The 19,412-nt window shown below is 34.8% G+C and overlaps 1 non-coding gene across 1 annotated transcript; it reads right to left on the bottom strand.

Moving 5' to 3' along the window:
• Positions 1-13,954: 13,954 nt before the first annotated feature.
• LOC130460468 (small nucleolar RNA R71) lies at positions 13,955-14,063 on the bottom strand. Its single transcript, XR_008920331.1, has one exon. It is a non-coding gene; the product is annotated as a small nucleolar RNA R71 (small nucleolar RNA).
• Between the last annotated feature and the right edge of the window lie 5,349 nt (positions 14,064-19,412).

The raw sequence follows: 19,412 nt of genomic DNA, 5'->3' as shown, positions 1-19,412 counted from the left end.
TTTGAGACCTTAAAAGATTATTATCATGATGATGGTGATTTTGGAGTTGCATTCGAGAAATGTGCAGTTGGTGCTTATGGGGAGTACATGTTGCAAGATGGGTTTCTTTTCAAAGGTAATCGCCTTTGTATTCCTAAGCATTCAATTCGTGAGTTACTAGTGCGTGAGGCTCATGGTGGAGGATTGGCTGGTCACTTTGGCATAGCCAAGACCTTGGAAATCTTGAGAGAACATTTCTTTTGGCCTAAAATGTTAGGTGATGTAACAAACATTGTGAATAAATGTGTGACTTGTCATATGGCCAAGAGTTCTTTCAAACCCGGTTTATACTCACCTTTGCCGGTTCCAGTTCGCCCTTGGAAAGATGTATCCATGGATTTTATAGTGGCTTTGCCTCGTACTCAAAGAGGTAAGGATGCTATTATGGTCGTGGTGGATAGATTTTCAAAAATGGCTCACTTCGTTGCTTGTCACAAAACGGATGATGCTTGTAATGTGGCTGATTTGTATTATAAGGAGATTGTTCGTTTGCATGGAATTCCAAAGACTATGGTTTCTGATCGAGATTCCAAGTTCTTGAGTTACTTTTGGAATACATTATGGAGAAAGGTGGGAACCAAGTTGTTGTTTAGCACTTCACATCACCCTCAAACTAATGGGCAAACAGAGGTGACAAATCGAACCTTGGGAACGCTATTGAGAGGGTTGGTAAGTAAAACGCAAAAGGATTGGGATGTCAAGCTTGCTCACGCTGAATTTGCTTATAATCGGTCTCCTACTTATGCTACTGGTCATTCTCCATTTGAGGTAGTATATGGGATTAATCCATACTTGCCCTTGGATTTAATTCCATTACCAAAAGATGAGTTGGTTCACAAGGATGCCGATGCTAAGTTAAAGTCTATGATGAAACTGCACCAACAAGTTCGTGAGCGAATTGAAGCTATTAATGCCTCTTATAAACAGAAATCAAATAAGAATCGCAAACCGAGGTTGTTTGAAGAAGGTGATTTGGTTTGGGTTCATTTAAGGAAAGAGCGTTTTCCAAGAAAACGCAAGAACAAGCTTATGCCTAGGGCTGAAGGTCCTTACAAGGTGGTTGCACGTGTGAATGATAATGCTTACAAGATTGAGCTTCCGGGAGACTATGGTGTCCATGCTACTTCCAATGTAGGTGATCTTTCACCTTATCTTGATGATGATGGCGTTGCTGAATTGAGGTCAATTCCTTTTAAAGGGGGAGGGGATGATACGGTTATGGATGAAAGTGATAGTCTTATGCTAGCAATTGGAACCAAAACTGATTTGGGTTCAATGGCTCATTTTGTGTGCATGGTGACTTGGATTGAGTGAGCTCATTATATGGTCCTTATTATCAAGGTGGTACGTTAATCAAACTGGTCCGTTTAATCACATTGGTCCGCTTGTTTAAACAGATTGTACGCACTTATTATTTTTAATTGCTTTGGTTAAAGTCGGTTTAATAAAGGGATATTTGTTTAAATCCCCAATTTAAATTCAGTCATTACTTAGCTTTGATTATTGCTGTTTGTAAGGATAGTTTTAAGCCTTTGTAACCTCCAATTTAGTGACTGAATTAGGAGGCTTTAGAGCTTGTAACTGCCAGTTTTAAAGGCTCTTAAATGGCTCTTAATTAGCCGTTTAAAGCTCTTGTAGCTGTTGGTTTTTGGCTATTTATAGTCAGCTTCTTGATTGGAATAAACAACCAACTGAATGATTAAAACACTTGTTTGTTACATTTCGAATTATAGTTTATAATTCAGTCTTTTTCTTTGTTTTGGACGCGTTTCCTATTCAAAGAACTGATTGTGAGTCAATAGGTCTTGTCTTGCATTCACGATCAACGAGTTAAAGGTCTAGCTTGTTAATCAACTATCCTTGTTTATACAACGAGTTTTTAAACTCGTATCATAGTGTCTAATAATTTTAATGAAATTTACTTATGACAAATTTTCATCTCTTACAGTAAAGTTTCATAGGTCTGTCCGATACTAGTCTTCCCAATGTAAGTATCTATGCAAATGATTATGACATTGCCATGTCCACATAGTTCAAGAAACAGAACTACTAGTCATCTTGCATTCTAGTCGTCTAATGTTTTCTATGCGTCCATCTTTATAGAAAACTCCGACCAGGGACCATTTTCAACTTTTGACATTCAAGTCACTTGATAGACGTTTCTTAGTCACAGGACTGGTCCTGACAGTCTATCTTGAATATATCGTAAATTTGAAGGGACTCATCATTTAATACTAAACCAAGATCAAATGGAATATGAAAATACATTTCATATATGATAAATGTTCAACCCCAATGTTTTACAACCATGGGCCTCAAACCCATCTTTAAAACAGTTCATGGAATTCAAAGCTATGCTTGATTTCCAGTGCTACAATGTGAGTGTTGCTTCTCACTTGTTGCATAGGTTTAGTTATCATGCTTTGCCAATCTTAATATCCTTTTCATCGAATGTTCTTCGAGATAGATGATAAGATCTTTTGAGTATGTTTATTTTGTGATCTAGTCTTTCTTGCTACAATAGTGGTTCTACGCATTTTGCAATGAAGAACCATCAAGTCAGCAGACATGTGATCTACCCAAGTTCAGTCAAGAACTCTTTAACATAAACAACCCTGTTTTATTGCTTTTTAGGCAATAAGTACTTTTACTTCAACTGTTTAGGTTGCTAGTGATACTTTGTTTGGATTACTTATCCAAGCAGTTCACAGATATGTGGAAGACTTTCCAGCTGTATCTTAGATCATAGAAATTAATATTTAATTTCCCACGCATCAACTCATGGTCTCCAATCCATGTTGCCATTTCAAAACACGATGCTCTATAGCTCGTCCTTTCCAATGGATAACTCCAACGGGATCTTGCTTGATCCTTTGCCAGTGTTTATGCGTGTAGCATCAATATTTAGCATATCTTTATTTCCTTGAATCAAGAACTATGTACTTTTTCAAGTACCATAAGTATTCTTAATCTCAATCTAGTTGATCTTTACTTAGATCAATAGAGATTGGTATATGTTCGTCATGCCTAAAGTCATACGATACGTTTTTGGCGATCCTCATATTATATCATACATGATAAATTCTTTCGCAGAATAATTCCTAATTGAATTCTATTCATGTAACTTTAGCTCATCTAGTTTCAGTAGATACTAAATCCAGCTAAATTCTTTGACATATAATATAGGTGAAGAATCTCATTAGATTCTTTAACTTAGTAAATGCTTATACATAGTTCAAACATTCTTTAATTAGACTTATTCATATGGGTCGAATATCTCCAATGGAGTCTTTCGTGTTTGATTTAGTAAATGCCATTACTTAATCTAAAACAATATAATATGATCTTTGTAAGTAGATCTTAGTACCCAGTATGTACTAAGTTTCGCCTTGGTCCATCATTAATGAATAATTTCAAATCTAAGTTATTAGCATTTGAATGTTATTTCATAATAGAGAGATATGTGTGTGATACATATAAGACCAATTAAGTTTTACGTACTCCCACTAACTTCTTATATATCTATAAGAATCATGTACATTTTATGAAACTAAAATACTTAATAGCTTCACTAAAATACAGTTCCAATTCCCAATTGCTTGCTTAAATCTGTACTTAGATTTCATAAGCTATCTTTCCTTTTCAAGCATTTATTTGGATCCACAAATCCTATGACATACCATGTGCATAGTTTATTCCAACATTTGATTGAGGAATACGTTTTGTCATCCAATTGCCATATGTACCAATATGCAATCATTGCTTGATTTATAGACTTGAGCATTACGATTATGCATGAGGTTTCAACACAATCCACGCCGTGAATTTGCTTGTAACCTTTAGCAACTAATCTAGCTTTGTGTGTGAACACAATTCCATGATTGATGGTTTTTATCCTTAAAACCAATTTGCAACCAATATGTGTTTAATCTATTCTTGCAAATCAACAAAATTTCAATTTTGTCATCAAAACATTGGTTATGTTTTATGGCCTTTAACCATCTAAAACATTTGAGTCTATATATGGCCTCTAACCATTTTAGGGAATCGAGGTTTCGTCATAGCTTTCTTACAAGTCACAAACTCATTAATGATAATAGTTTGACTGCAAGTTGTAGGTTTCTTCGCTATCTAATAGAAGAATCGCATAGTTTTAGTGTCCTGAACTCTATGTTTCTTCACTATCTAATAGGAATCTCATAGTGATTTGAACTTATGCCTACTTGGGTATAGAACATCAAACAATAGAATATCAATAGCCACTTGAAAGTCCTTTGAATATTCCGTTCTCCTTGAAGCACTTGTGAAGTCTTCTAAGAGATGTCTATTCTTTAACGCCACTTCTAAAGTCCTTAAAGAATAAATGGTTGGATTTTCCGAAGAACTTCGAAAAGCCTCTGGAATGTCCATTTATGTTTGTTGTTCGCCTCGAAGACTTTCGAGGTCTATTTTCTCCCACTTGTCATTTTGGAAACGAATCTCCAAAAGGACATTATTTCGAGCAAACAAACATTATGTTCTCAAAAATTCTTGGTAGAAACAATACCCTTGTGTCTCATTTGAATAAATCACAATGAAACATATATCTATACTTGGGCCTTAGTTTGTCGAATAACAAATGCTAAGCTCCCACTGAGTTTTGCAACTCTTTATATATATATCTTTTCAATAATATATATATATATATATATATATATATTATTGAAAAGATTATTGAAAAGATATTCTGAAATTACTTTTCAATAGCTTTGACGAATTTGGTTTAGTTTGGTGGTAGTTGAGCATTTTGTTTTAGAAATTATAGGAAAAGTCTTTATGATTCATCATTGATCGAATCAAGTACTAATTGACTTCGATCATTCCAACTTAGATATGCCATATCTTATGGAGCTAGATCGTGAATTTACAACACACAATCATTGATGATCATTCTTGACTTAAGTAATCATCAAGATGATCTAACCTAGATCTTTATGATTTCTTGCCAAGTGGATTTTATACTTCTGAATCTTTGAACTAGCCAAACAGATTCAAAGTTATATCACTTTGAGTAAATAAATCCATATTAATTCAAATCTAGGTGGAATAATAAAGTCATAAAATCTTTCTTTAGCTTTGAACTCTATTTTCTAGGCGTTCTAACAATAGTTCATATCTTTTGTTACTTCCGACAAGTAAGACTAACTCGTCTTGAATGATCTAGAAATCAATCAACTTTCAAAAGTCCATCAAAATAGAGCTTTAGAAGGTTAACTTGTTGATATGGTCTAAGCAACAATGCCAAAGATTAGTGGAACTCAAATCAAGAGATTGATTTGAACCTAGTAAAGTTCTTATTGTTAAAGAGTTGTTTGTTTTAATCAAGCATATTGACTCAACTCGAAAATGACCATTTTATTCAAATAACAAACAAACATTGTTTTTGTCCTTTTTGAATGTGAGTCTTTCTGTGTTCGGAAACAGAAATTTAGGTATGCTGATTATGGAACAAAATAGCCATTAAGTTCCAGCCTTGAAAGGACTTAAAACAAACTAGATGACCCTACAACTAATGTAGCATTGCCATGCTTCATTTTTCACTTGTAGGTCAATAGTGTAGCCTAGCTTCCATTATTTTAGTTATTACCGAAGTAAGAACCTCAAGCGGTATATGATACCAAGGAAGTTTGATTGCTAGGTCACTTCTCTTTAAAGAACTTTTAGGTAGAAACGGAATCGTAAATTCCTTTCCTTTGTTCCTTGTTTTCCTATTTCTTATACCCTTTCTAATAGCCTTAAGAATTGAATTCTCTAGTGTTGACTTTTATACTTTGTTTAGACATGTCCAATGTCACTCCAACAAAGTTCTTACCATTTTATTTATGTTGAATATTCTTTTTCAACTAGATGATCTTACCAGAAGCTTCTAAAGTTCTCTAAGCATCGATCTATTCGAATGTCTAGGGACTAGACTCATTCGAGAATTAAATGGACAAAGATATTAGGTTGTTAACCATTGGTAAAGCTGAGCGTTTAAACTCAATGCTTTATGATCTCAAAACTACATTGTATTTTGAATTCACAAGCACCAATCGGTTTGCCATTCGACTTTGATACTCGAAAACAACCATAAAAGTCGCTAAAAGAAACGTACATTTAAATTGCTCATTTTCTCTCATTTCCGTGAATCGTTCTTGGATTCACTACCAATCGAGGAAATTTACTGTTACCTTTCTAAAAGGATTTACTGCAGTGCAAGATATATAATTATAAGCAATAATTGAAACATACATTGAAGCATGCAAAGTCTAAACATTTATCATGAGTAATAACTTTAAAATTAAAGCAATCATGCAATTTAAACAAGTCATTAGCATTTTATTCGAATTTATTGTTCCGGCAGGTGTGAATAAAATGATTCCAAGATCCTTAAATCATTGAAGAGTTAAGCACATTATTTATTTTGACTCAATTCTAAACTATTTTAGGTAAGCAAAAGCCTTTTGCTAATAGTCTATACACTACCCTTGGTTGATACCGTCTAAGAACTTTTTAGGTAAACCTATCGATTTTGCCACGACATAAAAGGACTCCTTACTTATATCGTTGAGTTTCACCAAAACTAACATGTACTCACAATTATTTGTGTACCTTACCCCTTTAGAATCAATAAGTAACACCTCGCTATGGCGGAAAACTATTACAAAGATTGATGTAAAGGTTATCCAAGTGTTATTTTGGCATGGCACCTTTTAACTCAATTTTTAAGTTTGGAACTTAAGGCTCTTACTATGTTGGTTAGATTTTAAGTGAACTAAAATCCTTAATCATGCAACATAATCAAGCCATAATCTCATGCATAATTAAGACATATTTAAAGCAATAAATAACTTAAAACATGCATAAGATATAAATGTGATCTAGTATGGCCCGACTTCATTTTGAAGCTTCAACTTCAAAGTCCGTCTTGAAAATGGATTGGAAACTCCGTCTTAAATTTCACCATGGGAGGCGCCATTTTCTTCAAATAGGATAAGCTATGATTAAACTAATTACAACTATTTGATGGTATGCAGACCATATTTAAAAGCAATAAATTTGGTACTTTAGACCAATATTACATTCAAATTAATGGTACGCAGACCATATTTTCTATCCTATTTGGGCCATACTAGTCACTTTCATTAACCTGCAAAATAGTACATATACAATATATACCATTCACCCATTCATTATCATGAATGTCCCACATAGCTGGTTAGTAAAAACACATGTTATGCATCACATAAATATTTGCAGCAATTAATCAAGGGCACCAATAATTTACCAATTATTCAGTCCTTATTAATTCTAATCAAGTTGTTTTAACCTTAAAGGATTGTAGACCTAATCAAGAGTTTATGACTAAAGGCTCCCACTTAAACCAATAACTTTATATAATTTACTAATTTTAAACATAAAAATGTATTTCTAGTCTAACCGGAAACATACAAGTTTAATTAAAATTTAAAGCTCATATAAAATTATAATCGAGTCCATTTAATTTATTTTCAGTTGAATTAAACAATTAAATTTAAATTAATTCAAGGTTTTAATTTTAGTAAAATAATTAGTATAAATTAAAATTTATAATAATCAAAATTAAATTCCGAGAAAACAATTTAAATTATTAATTTTAAAATTAATTAAAATTATTTCCGAACTGAAAATCTCAAATTAAAATTAAAACGTATCGATCGTAGCAAGACGAGGCACTTGGGCTTGCGCCCAAGCCCCATCGAGCCACGAGGCTGCTGCGCTCTGTTCGACCAATCACTGCACAAGGCACGAGCAACAGCGCCACATGCACACGCAGCCATCGCTGGCAACGCTGCGTGCAGCCCCTGTGCTTCGTCGCGTCTGCTTGGGCGAGGGATCCCTCCCTGCTCGCGCGTTCTGTCTTGCTTGCTTGGGCGAGCCAGGCGCGCTGTGGCGCAGCCCCATCGCTACCCACACGCGTCTCGCTCATCGCTTGTGCCTTGCCCCATCGCCCTCGCCCACCGCACAACACACACGCCCAGGCCTGGGCCTTGCGCGCGCGCCTTGCTTGTCGCTCGCTGCATTCGTACCGCACGGGCGACGAGCTCCCTTGCTCGTCGTCGCGTGCCCGCATTTTACAACACCCCTTAAGGGTAACACGTAGCGTCCATTGCTTTGTGCGTGCAACATTTATGAGCGTTTTTCATAAAAATTTAAAATTTTTAATTCAAAATTAACGACAAATTAATAAATCATATTAATTTCATAATTTTAGGGCGAAAAATCGAAAATTTATTAATCAATTAATTTCCGATTAACATGGATTCAAATCTAGGTCATAAAAATTTAAAATTTATCATAAATTAACAATTTTTATGGTGGTTTTTAATCATGGATACCTAATTAAATCGTCAATTAATTATGAAAATCAAATCAAATTCTAAATTATTCGAATTTCAACAAATTAATTACAATTACAAATTAGGTTGTATAATTAACAAGCTTAGGCATTCAAATTTGTTAAACATATACAGTAGGTCAATCAAAAATTCAAGATTTAACAACAAGGATCGCAAATATTCAATTTAACATCTTAAAATTACAAACTTTTGCGTTCGAAAAACTAAAACCTCCGAAAAGTCATAGTTAGGCTTCAAATATGGGAATTCTGGGTTCGGCCGAAAAATAGTAGTTTTGTCAAAATTTTAGAATGCCTCTTACACGCGGAATTGACACAAAAATCACTCGATTTGGTTGAGTAACGAAGAAACTGCCGAAAAACTGAGTACATATAATTAAATAAACGCAATTTTCAATTAATTAACAATTACGAAAATTAATCACCCCTTTTAATTCTTTGCAAATTTGTAAAATTTAACCATGTTAAGCAATTATTGATCATGCAATCAATAAGAGGCTCGTGATACCACTGTTAGGTTATGATACATATGAACAACATAAATCATGCGGAAAAACCTATATGCCAGGATTCAAATTAATTGCACATAATCAAATAATTAGTCTAGGATGCATACACTTTGTAGCGTGCCCTCCCTAGCTGCGCCCGAACCGAACAAGAACAAGTCTTTAAGACTCCAAGTGTCGTCCCTCCGTAGAAAGTCCACAACACGTCCGGATCCGCCTTAAGATTGACCAACTAGAATCGCCCTTAAGGTACTAGAGATTTTCGGCTAATATGGGAAACAATATGACTGAATTTTGCTCTCAAAATGTCACTCTGAATACTTGAAAACTCGTCCATAAATTGTGAACCTAGGCACATATTTATAGGGGTGTGGAAAGGGAATTGGAATCCTATTAGGATACTAATTAGCTTAATTAGAATTTTATTAAAACTCTTTTAAACTAATTCTATCTATTAGGATTAGGAATTAATCATTGAACGAATCCCATTAGATTTAGGATTTGTATCGAACACAAACGCACACGAGCCACACCCTTGCGGGCGCTCAGCCCACGCAGGCCTTGCGGCCCACGCGAGCGCAGCTCGCTGCCCCATTGCGCGCGCGCCTTGGCCTGCTGGGTCTGGCCTTGCGTTGGGCCTGGCGTGGCCTTGGTGCGTTGTGTTGGCGCGCTTGGCTTGCTGGACGCGGGCCTGGCTTCGTGCTGGGCCTTCGTCTAGCAAGTCTCGTCCGATGCTAATTCGTACGATGCGCTTCCGATTAATTTCCCGATTCCGGAATTCATTTCCGGTACGAACAATATATAACATTTCCGATTCCGGAATTAATTTCCGTTTCGAACAAATATTTAATATATCCGTTTCCGGAATTATTTTCCGATTCCAATAATATTTCCGATTCCGACAATATTTCCGTTTCCGGCAATATTTTAGATTCCGGCAATATTTCCATTTCCGATAATATTTTCCGATACGTACCATGTTTCCGTTTTCGGCAACATCTACGACTTGGATAATATTTATATTTCCGATACGATCCATATTTCCGTCTCCGGCAATATCATCGTTTCCGGAGTATTCATTATTTGCCTTTGACGATCTTAGCTCCCACAGAAACTAAGATCCGTCGATTCCGAATATCCATAGATGGAGTATTTAATGCCATTAAATACTTGATCTGTTTACGTACTATTTGTGTGACCCTACGGGTTCAGTCAAGAGTAAGCTGTGGATTAATATCATTAATTCCACTTGAACTGAAATGGCCTCTAGCTAGGTGATAAGTGCATAATGTACTACATATTTATTCTCTAATACTAGATATATAGTTGACCTTTACCATATATTTTAGGATTTTACTAGTTTTAAAATAAGTTAGATTGTTTTGTGTTAGTTATACACTTTTAGTATTAATTCTACTTAATTATGGTGTTACCTTGTCATAGGTGGGGAAATCAAGTGGGCAATCAACCTAAAAGTCACGTGAGCAACAAATTGTGAACATCAATTTACTTCAAAGGATAGGGATCGCCACGTCATCAATCACAAACACATTCCTTTCATCTTCCTATTCTTGAAACTGTAAAAGAGAGTTGGGAAATTGTGGGCGTACAACTCCTTCCCAAAAGACCCGTTCAACTGATCTGCTACAAAAACGGAGTATGGTTATCAGTTATGCTATGAGTGGGGAAATCTTATGGTGGATTTTCTGTTCCGATATCTCCGGTAAAAAATGAGGGTTTTTTCTGATATAAATTGGTTGCTCAAACTACAACAACGGAGAGGAGACACACAATACCCAAGAAATTATACCGTGAGTCAAGTGAGGGTTTGATTGAGTTCGTAATTGGGCGATTGGAAGAGAAGACAGCCATCGGAGGGAAGTTTAGTCTCGAATCAAAGGTTGAACAAGAATAACGACGATTCGCGGGATCGTAGCCGAGTGTCGTACGGTGTTCTTGGCACATAATTCATAAGTTCTTCTCTTACTTATTGTTTCCAATTATTGTTCTTTCAATCTATTTTGCTAGATTCTTAATGTTGATATGGTGAATCAATTTGGATATTATTACCGACTTGAGTATTTTATAAATTAATTATTATTTGAAGTTGTTAGTGATTCTTGTTTAATTGGTGATTGTGCATATTACTAGTGCTTGCATAATTGTCGATTATTGCTAGCTATATGATTTTTCTCAGTCTTGATCATATTCAAGTAGCCTCTAATTTGCGTTAAGTCTGCGATCATGATTTATTTTATATTAGAGAATAAGTTCAATCTAATTATTGTAAGCATTTATGTGATTAGATTAATTAGGATTAATGATGTCTCCTAGTTTATAATGCTACCAATTTTAATAAATGCAGATTGCGATCATATTTGTCTAAATTAGAATGGTTAAGAGTCAATTGGGCTTAGTTCATAATTGATTACAAATAAGGGAGTACAGGGAGTCTTTGTTATTTAAGTCTCTACCGTTGGTCTAATAGTTAAATTGGTTAATTTCTAAAGGTTGGTTATATTTAAATATTAAAGAACTTAATCTGGTAAAAGTCATGCAATTGAATTGGTTAAGTTGTGTCGTCCCTTATGTACATATTAGTAGTAGTTATATTTTTAGCCATTATCAAGTAGTGGTTATTACGACTTTTACACCCCCCTTTTTTTAGTAAATAGGTACATTATGTGTCTAATCTGTAATTTACGTGAGCAATATTCAATTTGATCGATTAGTTAAACTAGATGTAAAGGAAATTAATTATCTCTCCGTGGGATCGACCCTTTTCTTACCCTTTTACTACTTGTTAATATTTTTGAAGGTCTAAGATAGGTTTTTAATTTAATACGGTAAATGACTCGTATCAAATTTTTGCGCCGTTGCCGGGGAGATTTATACTCTTTACATACTTAAAGTTTAACTATGATACTAACTTTTATTTTGGAATTTAGTTGATAAAAAGGAAATTAGTCCTTGTGATCTTGGGTTGTCTAAATATCCTTTGGTTAGGTGGTAATTTCTCAGCTTGTAGTAGGTTTCTTAACTTTTTTTCCTACTATGTGCTTATTTATTTCTTTCTTGTTGACTGATATTTGGATTATTCAAAGTGCCAGGGACACTTATTCTACAAGTCTTAGTAGTAGTTTTCATTGATTCGTGCATAGTATTTTTTTTAGTGAATTTCCTATTTGTACTTATCATTGTGAGTAGCTCTTCAATTATATGTTCTGCTAATTTTGAAATCTCTTCATTTCTATGCCTTCTTATGTATTTTGAATAATGAAGTACAACTCTTAGATGAAGAAAACAGAGTGTAAAGCAATAGAAAGCTTGAGTTCAAAAGAAAATAATAATAAAAAAAAAAAAAAAATTCTCCTAAAATATATATGTGTTACACTACTAGATCCTATTTTCATGGTGCTTTTAACAGTTGTAGATTTCAGATTTGCGATGTCGCTTGCTACTACTGGTTATACTCCATGCTAGTCTATATTATGGTGTATAATCAAGCTATGCAGTAACTTTCTTGCAGTGGAATGAGAATTGAATAATTTGATAATCTATTTTGTGATTAAAGTCTTGTGATGTTACAGGCCTCAATCTACTTTTACTTTGCTAAAATATTCATTTTGAGTAATCACCTAAGTCTATTATTTAGAATTTATTTATATCTTGTTCTATCATATATGGGTTATCTACATAGATTTCATTGAGTTATTGCTTGTTTTTGTGTGAACTATACGGCTGTCTGGAAATTCCGGTTTAAAAGTTGTTAAAAATACTCTTTTATTGTCACACTCAATGAGATTTCTTGTTAAAATTCACATTTTGTTTAACTTTCTAAAATCAACTGAATCTGAATTTGTAAAACAGGAACTTGTTTAACAAACGCTGAGCACGCTTGATTATGTGTAATTGGTCAGTTGCAATCTCTAGTATTAAGTCCACTAGCTTCTGGAATCTGTTGGTTTATGTACTTAGTAGAACCAACAACCAAAATATATAAAAAAATTTAAAATTTTAAAAAAAATAAAAAATAAACAATCTGTTTCATTTAAGTGGGTAGATAAATTACTAAGGTTATGCACAACTATGTCTAGGTGATTAAATTTAAATGTAACCAGAGGCATGCATATGATTAATTAGGTTCTGTTTTCTGAATTCATTTTCTGTGTATCATATTTTGCAGTAGCTTTTGTAGTTGTACTTAAAATAAGTTAACCAGGGAAATCAAAACTGCTGTTCATTTTGAGAAGCAATTCAAGAACTCGCTTATGAACAGAGCTAAATCTCAACTTAGGAATTAAACATGCTGCTTATGTTTTTTTTTTTTTTTTTTTTTTTCCATATTCATTTAGTGGTAATTGCTTTATGCACTTTCATACATTTAAAAATCTATGTCAGATTGTATATGCTCAGTAGCTAATTAATCTAATAAGTCTGCACCAAGTGGCCAAACATGTCCCTAATTAACTAGTATCTTACTTTTCAGGTGAATGAGCGGTAGCACACCTAATTCTAAACTCAAGCGAATCAGGAAGTATATAGATCAAGAGAGATTAATCTACGCATTTCAAATAGAAGAGAAACCAGAGGAAGTTAAACCAACAGAAGATAATCTAGAAGGAGCAAAAATAGGTGAAAGAACCTTGAAGGAGATGGCAGCCCCAAATACGGGAGATGATCCTCTCTGCATTGTGTTTCCAGAGCTGGACAAACCCCTCAAACTGAATTCAGGTTTCCTTAATCTTCTTCCCAAATACTACAGGAAGTCAGGTGAGAATCCTCATCGACATTTAAAAGAGTTTAAGGTTGTTTGTTCTTCTATGAATCTTGAAGGAGTTGAACAGGATCATATTAGATTGCATGCTTTTCCTTTTTCTTTGCAAGATGTGGCTAAAGATTGGTTGTATGATCTTCCTGCTGGATCAATTAAGACTTGGAATGTTATGGCATCAACTTTTCTAGGAAAATACTTTCCAGCAAGTCTAATTGGATCCATCAGGAAGGAGATATGTGGAATTAGGCAGAATGATAATGAGTCCTTGTATGAGTATTGGGAATGTTTTAAGAGGTTGTGTTCCTCATGTCCCCAACATCAGATTAGTGAACAACTATTAATTCAATACTTTTATGAAGGCTTATTACCTACTGATAGGGGTATGATAGATGCTTTGAGTGGGGGGCATTAGTTGATAAAACACCAACCCAAGCTAGGGCTTTAATTTCTAATATGGCTCAAAACACCCAACAACATGGTTCTAGAAATGATGTTAAAAGAGTAAATGGAGTTGATTTAAGTGGTATTCAGAATCAATTACAAGAAAATGCTCAACAAATTGCTACTTTAACTACTCTTGTGTCTAAAATTGTTGCTAGTAATGAGTCTAAGGCTAGAGTTTGTGGAATTTGCTATAATGAGTCTCATCCTACTAATAAATGTCCTGAATTGCAATCTGAAAATGTGAATGCTATAGGTGGTTATTCTGGTCAAAGAAAATATGATCCTTACTCACAAACTTATAATGAAGGTTGGAAAGACCACCCTAACCTAAGGTATGGAAATAGACCACAACTTCCACAATCTAATCAACCAAGGCAATACGGTCAACCAAATCCACCACCCCAATCTGGTCCTTCACTAGAAGAATTAGTCAAACAACTAACAAATCAAATTTGACAAGTCCATAGCCAGGGTGTTGAGTATCAAAAGAAAACTGACACGCGCCTTCATCATATAGACACTCAAATAGGTCAGATTTGCACTTCTCTAAGTAATCTTGAAACTCAACTTTCAGGTAAACTTCCATCACAAACAATCCCTAATCCCAATGGTCATGTTAAAGCTGTCACACTTAGGAGTGGTAAAGTGTTAACTGAACCTAAAATGAAAAGCCGTGAAGTTGAAAAAGAGATAGAAGTCAATCCTAAAGTTGGATCAAGGGAAAGAGTGGAAAGTGAGGGTACTGTGAAGGAGAGTGAAAAAGAAAATGAAGGGGAGAGTAAAACTGAATCTGATTCTGTTGTTTCTCGTTTTAAAGATTTGCCTCCTTTCCCTTCTCGATTTGCTAAAGCTAAGAAAGAGAGTCTTGACAATGAAATTCTAGAAACTTTTAGGAAAATTGAAGTCAATATTCCCCTTCTTGATGCTATTAAACAGGTACCTCGTTATGCAAAGTTTCTTAAGGAACTTTGTACTAACAAAAGGCATTTTCGTCCTTCTGAAAAGGTAAGTATGGGGGAAAATATTTCAGCTATTATCCAAAAGAAGCTTCCCCCTAAGTGTAAGGATCCTGGCATGTTTTGTATTCCTTGCAAAATTGGTGATTCTAAGTTTGAAAGGTGTATGCTAGATTTAGGAGCCTCCATTAATGTTATGCCAAAATCTGTTTATGATACTTTAAATGTGGGTTCTTTGTCTAAAACTGATATTGTTATTCAGTTAGCTGATAGATCAAACACATTTCCAATAGGAGTCTTAGAAGATGTACTTGTTCAAGTAAATGAATTGGTATTTCCTGCTGATTTCTATATTCTGGATATGGGTGATAGATGTGATAGTGTTCCCTTGTTGTTAGGTAGACCATTTCTGAAAACCTCTAAAACCAAAATTGATGTTCATGAGGGTAATTTAACAATGGAATTTGATGGGGAAATGATTAAGTTTAATATTTTTGATGCTATGAGATACCCAAGTGATATCAATAATGTCAGTTATATAGAAACTTTTGATGCTTTTGATTGGATGGCTCAGGATGTATTTGACAAGTGGTGTGATAAACTGTTTGAAAATGATGATATGCGTGAAATGCCTGACTTTTCTGTACTAGTCGTGTCTGATGCGGCTGATGTGGACTCATTACACGATAACAATGAAAGTTCTAATTTTTCGCTGCCTTTGTCAGTTCCTAAACTAATTCCTTCAATTGTTGAAGCACCTATTCTAGAGCTAAAGCCCTTGCCCTCTAATCTGAAGTATGTTTATTTGGGTGCTAATGAGACTTTGCCAGTGATTATTTCAAGTTCTTTAAATGAATATCAAGAAGCTAAGCTGTTGAATGTGCTTAAAAATTATAAAGAAGCAATAGGATGGACTCTAGCAGACATAAAAGGCATTAGTCCCACCTTGTGCATGCATAGAATATTTCTTGAACAGAATGCTAAACCCACTAGAGAAACTCAACAAAGGTTAAATCCTTCAATGAGGGAAGTTGTTCAAAAGGAAATTATTAAATGGATAAATGCGGATGTGATCTATCCTATTTCTGATTCTCAACGGGTAAGTCCTATTCATGTGGTCCCTAAAAAAAGTGGAATAACAGTTGTTAAAAACAATAAAGGCGAGCTTGTTCCCACTAGAGTTTCTAATGGATAGAGAGTATGCATAGACTATAGGAAGCTTAATCAAGCTACTAGAAAAGACCATTTTCCCTTGCCATTTATTGATCAAATGCTAAAAAAACTTGCTGGTCAGTCATTCTTTTGTTTTCTTGATGGTTATTCTGGTTATACACAAGTTCCAATAGCTCCTGAAGATCAGGATAAGACCACTTTTACTTGTCCTTTTGGTACATTTGCATTTAGGAGAATGCCTTTTGGATTATGCAATGCCCCTGGAACTTTTCAAAGATGTATGATGAGTATTTTTTCTGATTTGATTGAAAAGGATATAGAAGTGTTTATGGATGATTTTACTATTTTTGGTGATTCATTTGATAGATGTCTTCATAGTTTGTCTCGTGTTCTGAAAAGATGTGTTGAAACTAACCTTGTGTTGAATTTTGAAAAGTGTCATTTCATGGTTGAACAAGGTGTAGTTCTTGGACATATTGTGAGTGCTAAAGGTTTAGAAGTTGATAAAGCTAAAATTGATGTCATTAGTTCATTACCGTATCCCACTTGTGTTCGTGAAATTAGGTCGTTTTTAGGGCATGCTGGTTTTTACAGGCGTTTTATTAAAAATTTCTCTAAAATTGCATCTCCATTATGTGTACTACTTGCTAAAGATGCAGTTTTTTACTTTAATGATGCATGCAAGAAAGCTTTTGATGATCTGAAAGATAAACTGACCTCTACTCCTATTATTAGACCACCTGATTGGTCTCTTCCTTTTGAAATCATGTGTGACGCTAGTGATAAGACTATAGGTGCTGTCTTAGGTCAAAAGAAAGATAAAGAATCTTATGTGATCCATTATGCTTCTAAATCACTTGATCCTGCCTAATGCAATTACACTGTGACTGAGAAAGAGATGTATGCTGTTGTTTTTGCTTTGGAAAAGTTTAGAACTTATTTACTTGGCACTCATGTGATTGTATATTCTGATCACGCAGCTCTTAAATATTTGTTGAAAAAGAAAGAGTCAAAGCCTAGATTGCTTAGGTGGATGCTTTTGTTGCAAGAGTTTGACCTTGAAATTAGGGATAAGAAGGGAGTAGAAAATCTGGTTGCTGACCACTTAAGTAGGATTGTTCCTAGAGATGATTGGCCTTTAATGACCGAGTTCTTTCCTGATGAACAATTACTTTCCTTATGTCGTGTTGATACTCCTTGGTATGCTGATATGGTGAATTACTTAGTCGCTAGAACATTTCCTCCTGCGTTATCTAGAACTCAAAAGGAAAAATCAAATCTGATTCTAAGTATTACTTTTGGGATGATCCATATTTATGGAAATCTTGTTCTGATATAGTAATTAGGAGATGTATAGATAAACCTGAATATGCTTCCATTCTTAATTTCTGTCATAATCTTGAAAGTGGTGGTCATTTTGGTCCTCAAAGGACTGCTCATAAGGTCCTTGAATGTGGCTTATATTGGCCTACAATTTATAAAGATGCTTATTAATTTTGCAAATCCTGTGAACGTTGTCAAAAGACTGCTAATGTGTCCAAAAGAAATGAGATGCCTCAATCTGGTATTTTGATTTGTGAGATATTTGATGTTTGGGGTATAGATTTTATGGGTCCCTTCCCGTCTTCTTTTGGTAATGTCTACATTATTCTTGTTGTTGACTATGTTTCTAAATGGGTAGAGGCAAAAGCTGTGATAACCGATGATGCCAAAACAGTGGTAAAATTTGTTAAGAGTCAGATTTTTAATAGGTTTTGCATGCCTAAGGCTATTATTAGTGATAGAGGAACTCATTTTTGCAACAAAACCTTTGGTTCCCTTCTTGAAAAGTACCATGTGACTCATCGAGTAGCTACTGCATACCACCCACAGACTAGTGGACAAGTTGAAGTGTCTAATAGAGAAATAAAATCTATTCTAGAAAAAATGGTCAATCCAAATAGGAAAGATTGGAGTCTCCGTTTAGGTGATGCTCTATGGGCATATAGGACTGCATATAAAACACCCATGGGAATGTCACCTTTCAGACTTGTTTTTGGGAAATCCTGCCACCTACCTGTAGAAATTGAGCATAAATCATTCTGGGCAGTGAAGCAATGTAACTTAGATTATGATTCTGCTGGAAAAGAGAGAAAGTTACAGCTCCTTGAGTTAGAAGAATTAAGGCTTGAATCTTATGCAAATGCTAAAAACTACAAGGAGAAAACTAAAGCATTCCATGACAAAATGATAGCTAGGAAGTCTTTTCAAGTTGGTCAGAAAGTTCTTTTATTCAATGCTCGACTGAAATTATTTCCTGGAAAGTTACAAACTAGATGGCTTGGTCCCTTTGTTGTTACTAATGTGTTTCCTCATGGTGCAGTGGAAATAAAGGACTTTGGTACTGACAAAACTTTCAAAGTTAATGGTCACAGATTGAAGCCATTCTATGATCAAACTTATGTGCAGATGATCGAAGATGTCACATTTAAGGAAATCTGACAAAGAATTGAGAACGTCGAGCCAACGACTTAAAATAAAGGCGCTACTGGGAGGCAACCCACAATTGTTTTCTTCTTATGTTTTCTGTTTGAAATTTATTAATCGTTACTGTTTTAATTTTCTGCAAGTATTTTATTTCACTTCACATGCTATGTTCCCCTTTCCTTCTTATAACTAACCTAAGCTTGAGTATCTCACAAGGGAAGCATGGACAACCGACAAATATAGAAATTATAGTTCAGCCTTTTTGTTGTCACAGGGTTAGCCATTCATTGTTGATTTATTTAGTTTATATGCAGGAATGGAAACTCAGTTTTGTGGCGGAGCAAGCTATCAAGTAGCTTAACGAATGCAGATTCATAATCGACTAGAAACAAGTTACGATACATACAACAACTGCACCACTTCTGACACAATCAATTGAGTTGTCAGCATTCACAATCACATTAATGAATGAACATCATCAGTAGCAGCAGCTTCCTAACCACCAGTATGTTCATCCACTACTTATCGGCATCAGTGACATAACCAGCTAAGTCCCTCCTTTATTCTCTACAATTTTTATTTTTTTTCCTCCATTGAGGGCAATGCAAGATTTCAGTGTGTGGGGGGGGGGGGGG

This window comes from Spinacia oleracea, chromosome 4 (assembly GCF_020520425.1).
Source record: "Spinacia oleracea cultivar Varoflay chromosome 4, BTI_SOV_V1, whole genome shotgun sequence".
Lineage (NCBI taxonomy): Eukaryota > Viridiplantae > Streptophyta > Magnoliopsida > Caryophyllales > Amaranthaceae > Spinacia > Spinacia oleracea.
The sequence above is the reverse complement of the archived record's forward strand: the minus strand, read 5'-3'. Positions and strand labels throughout refer to the sequence as shown.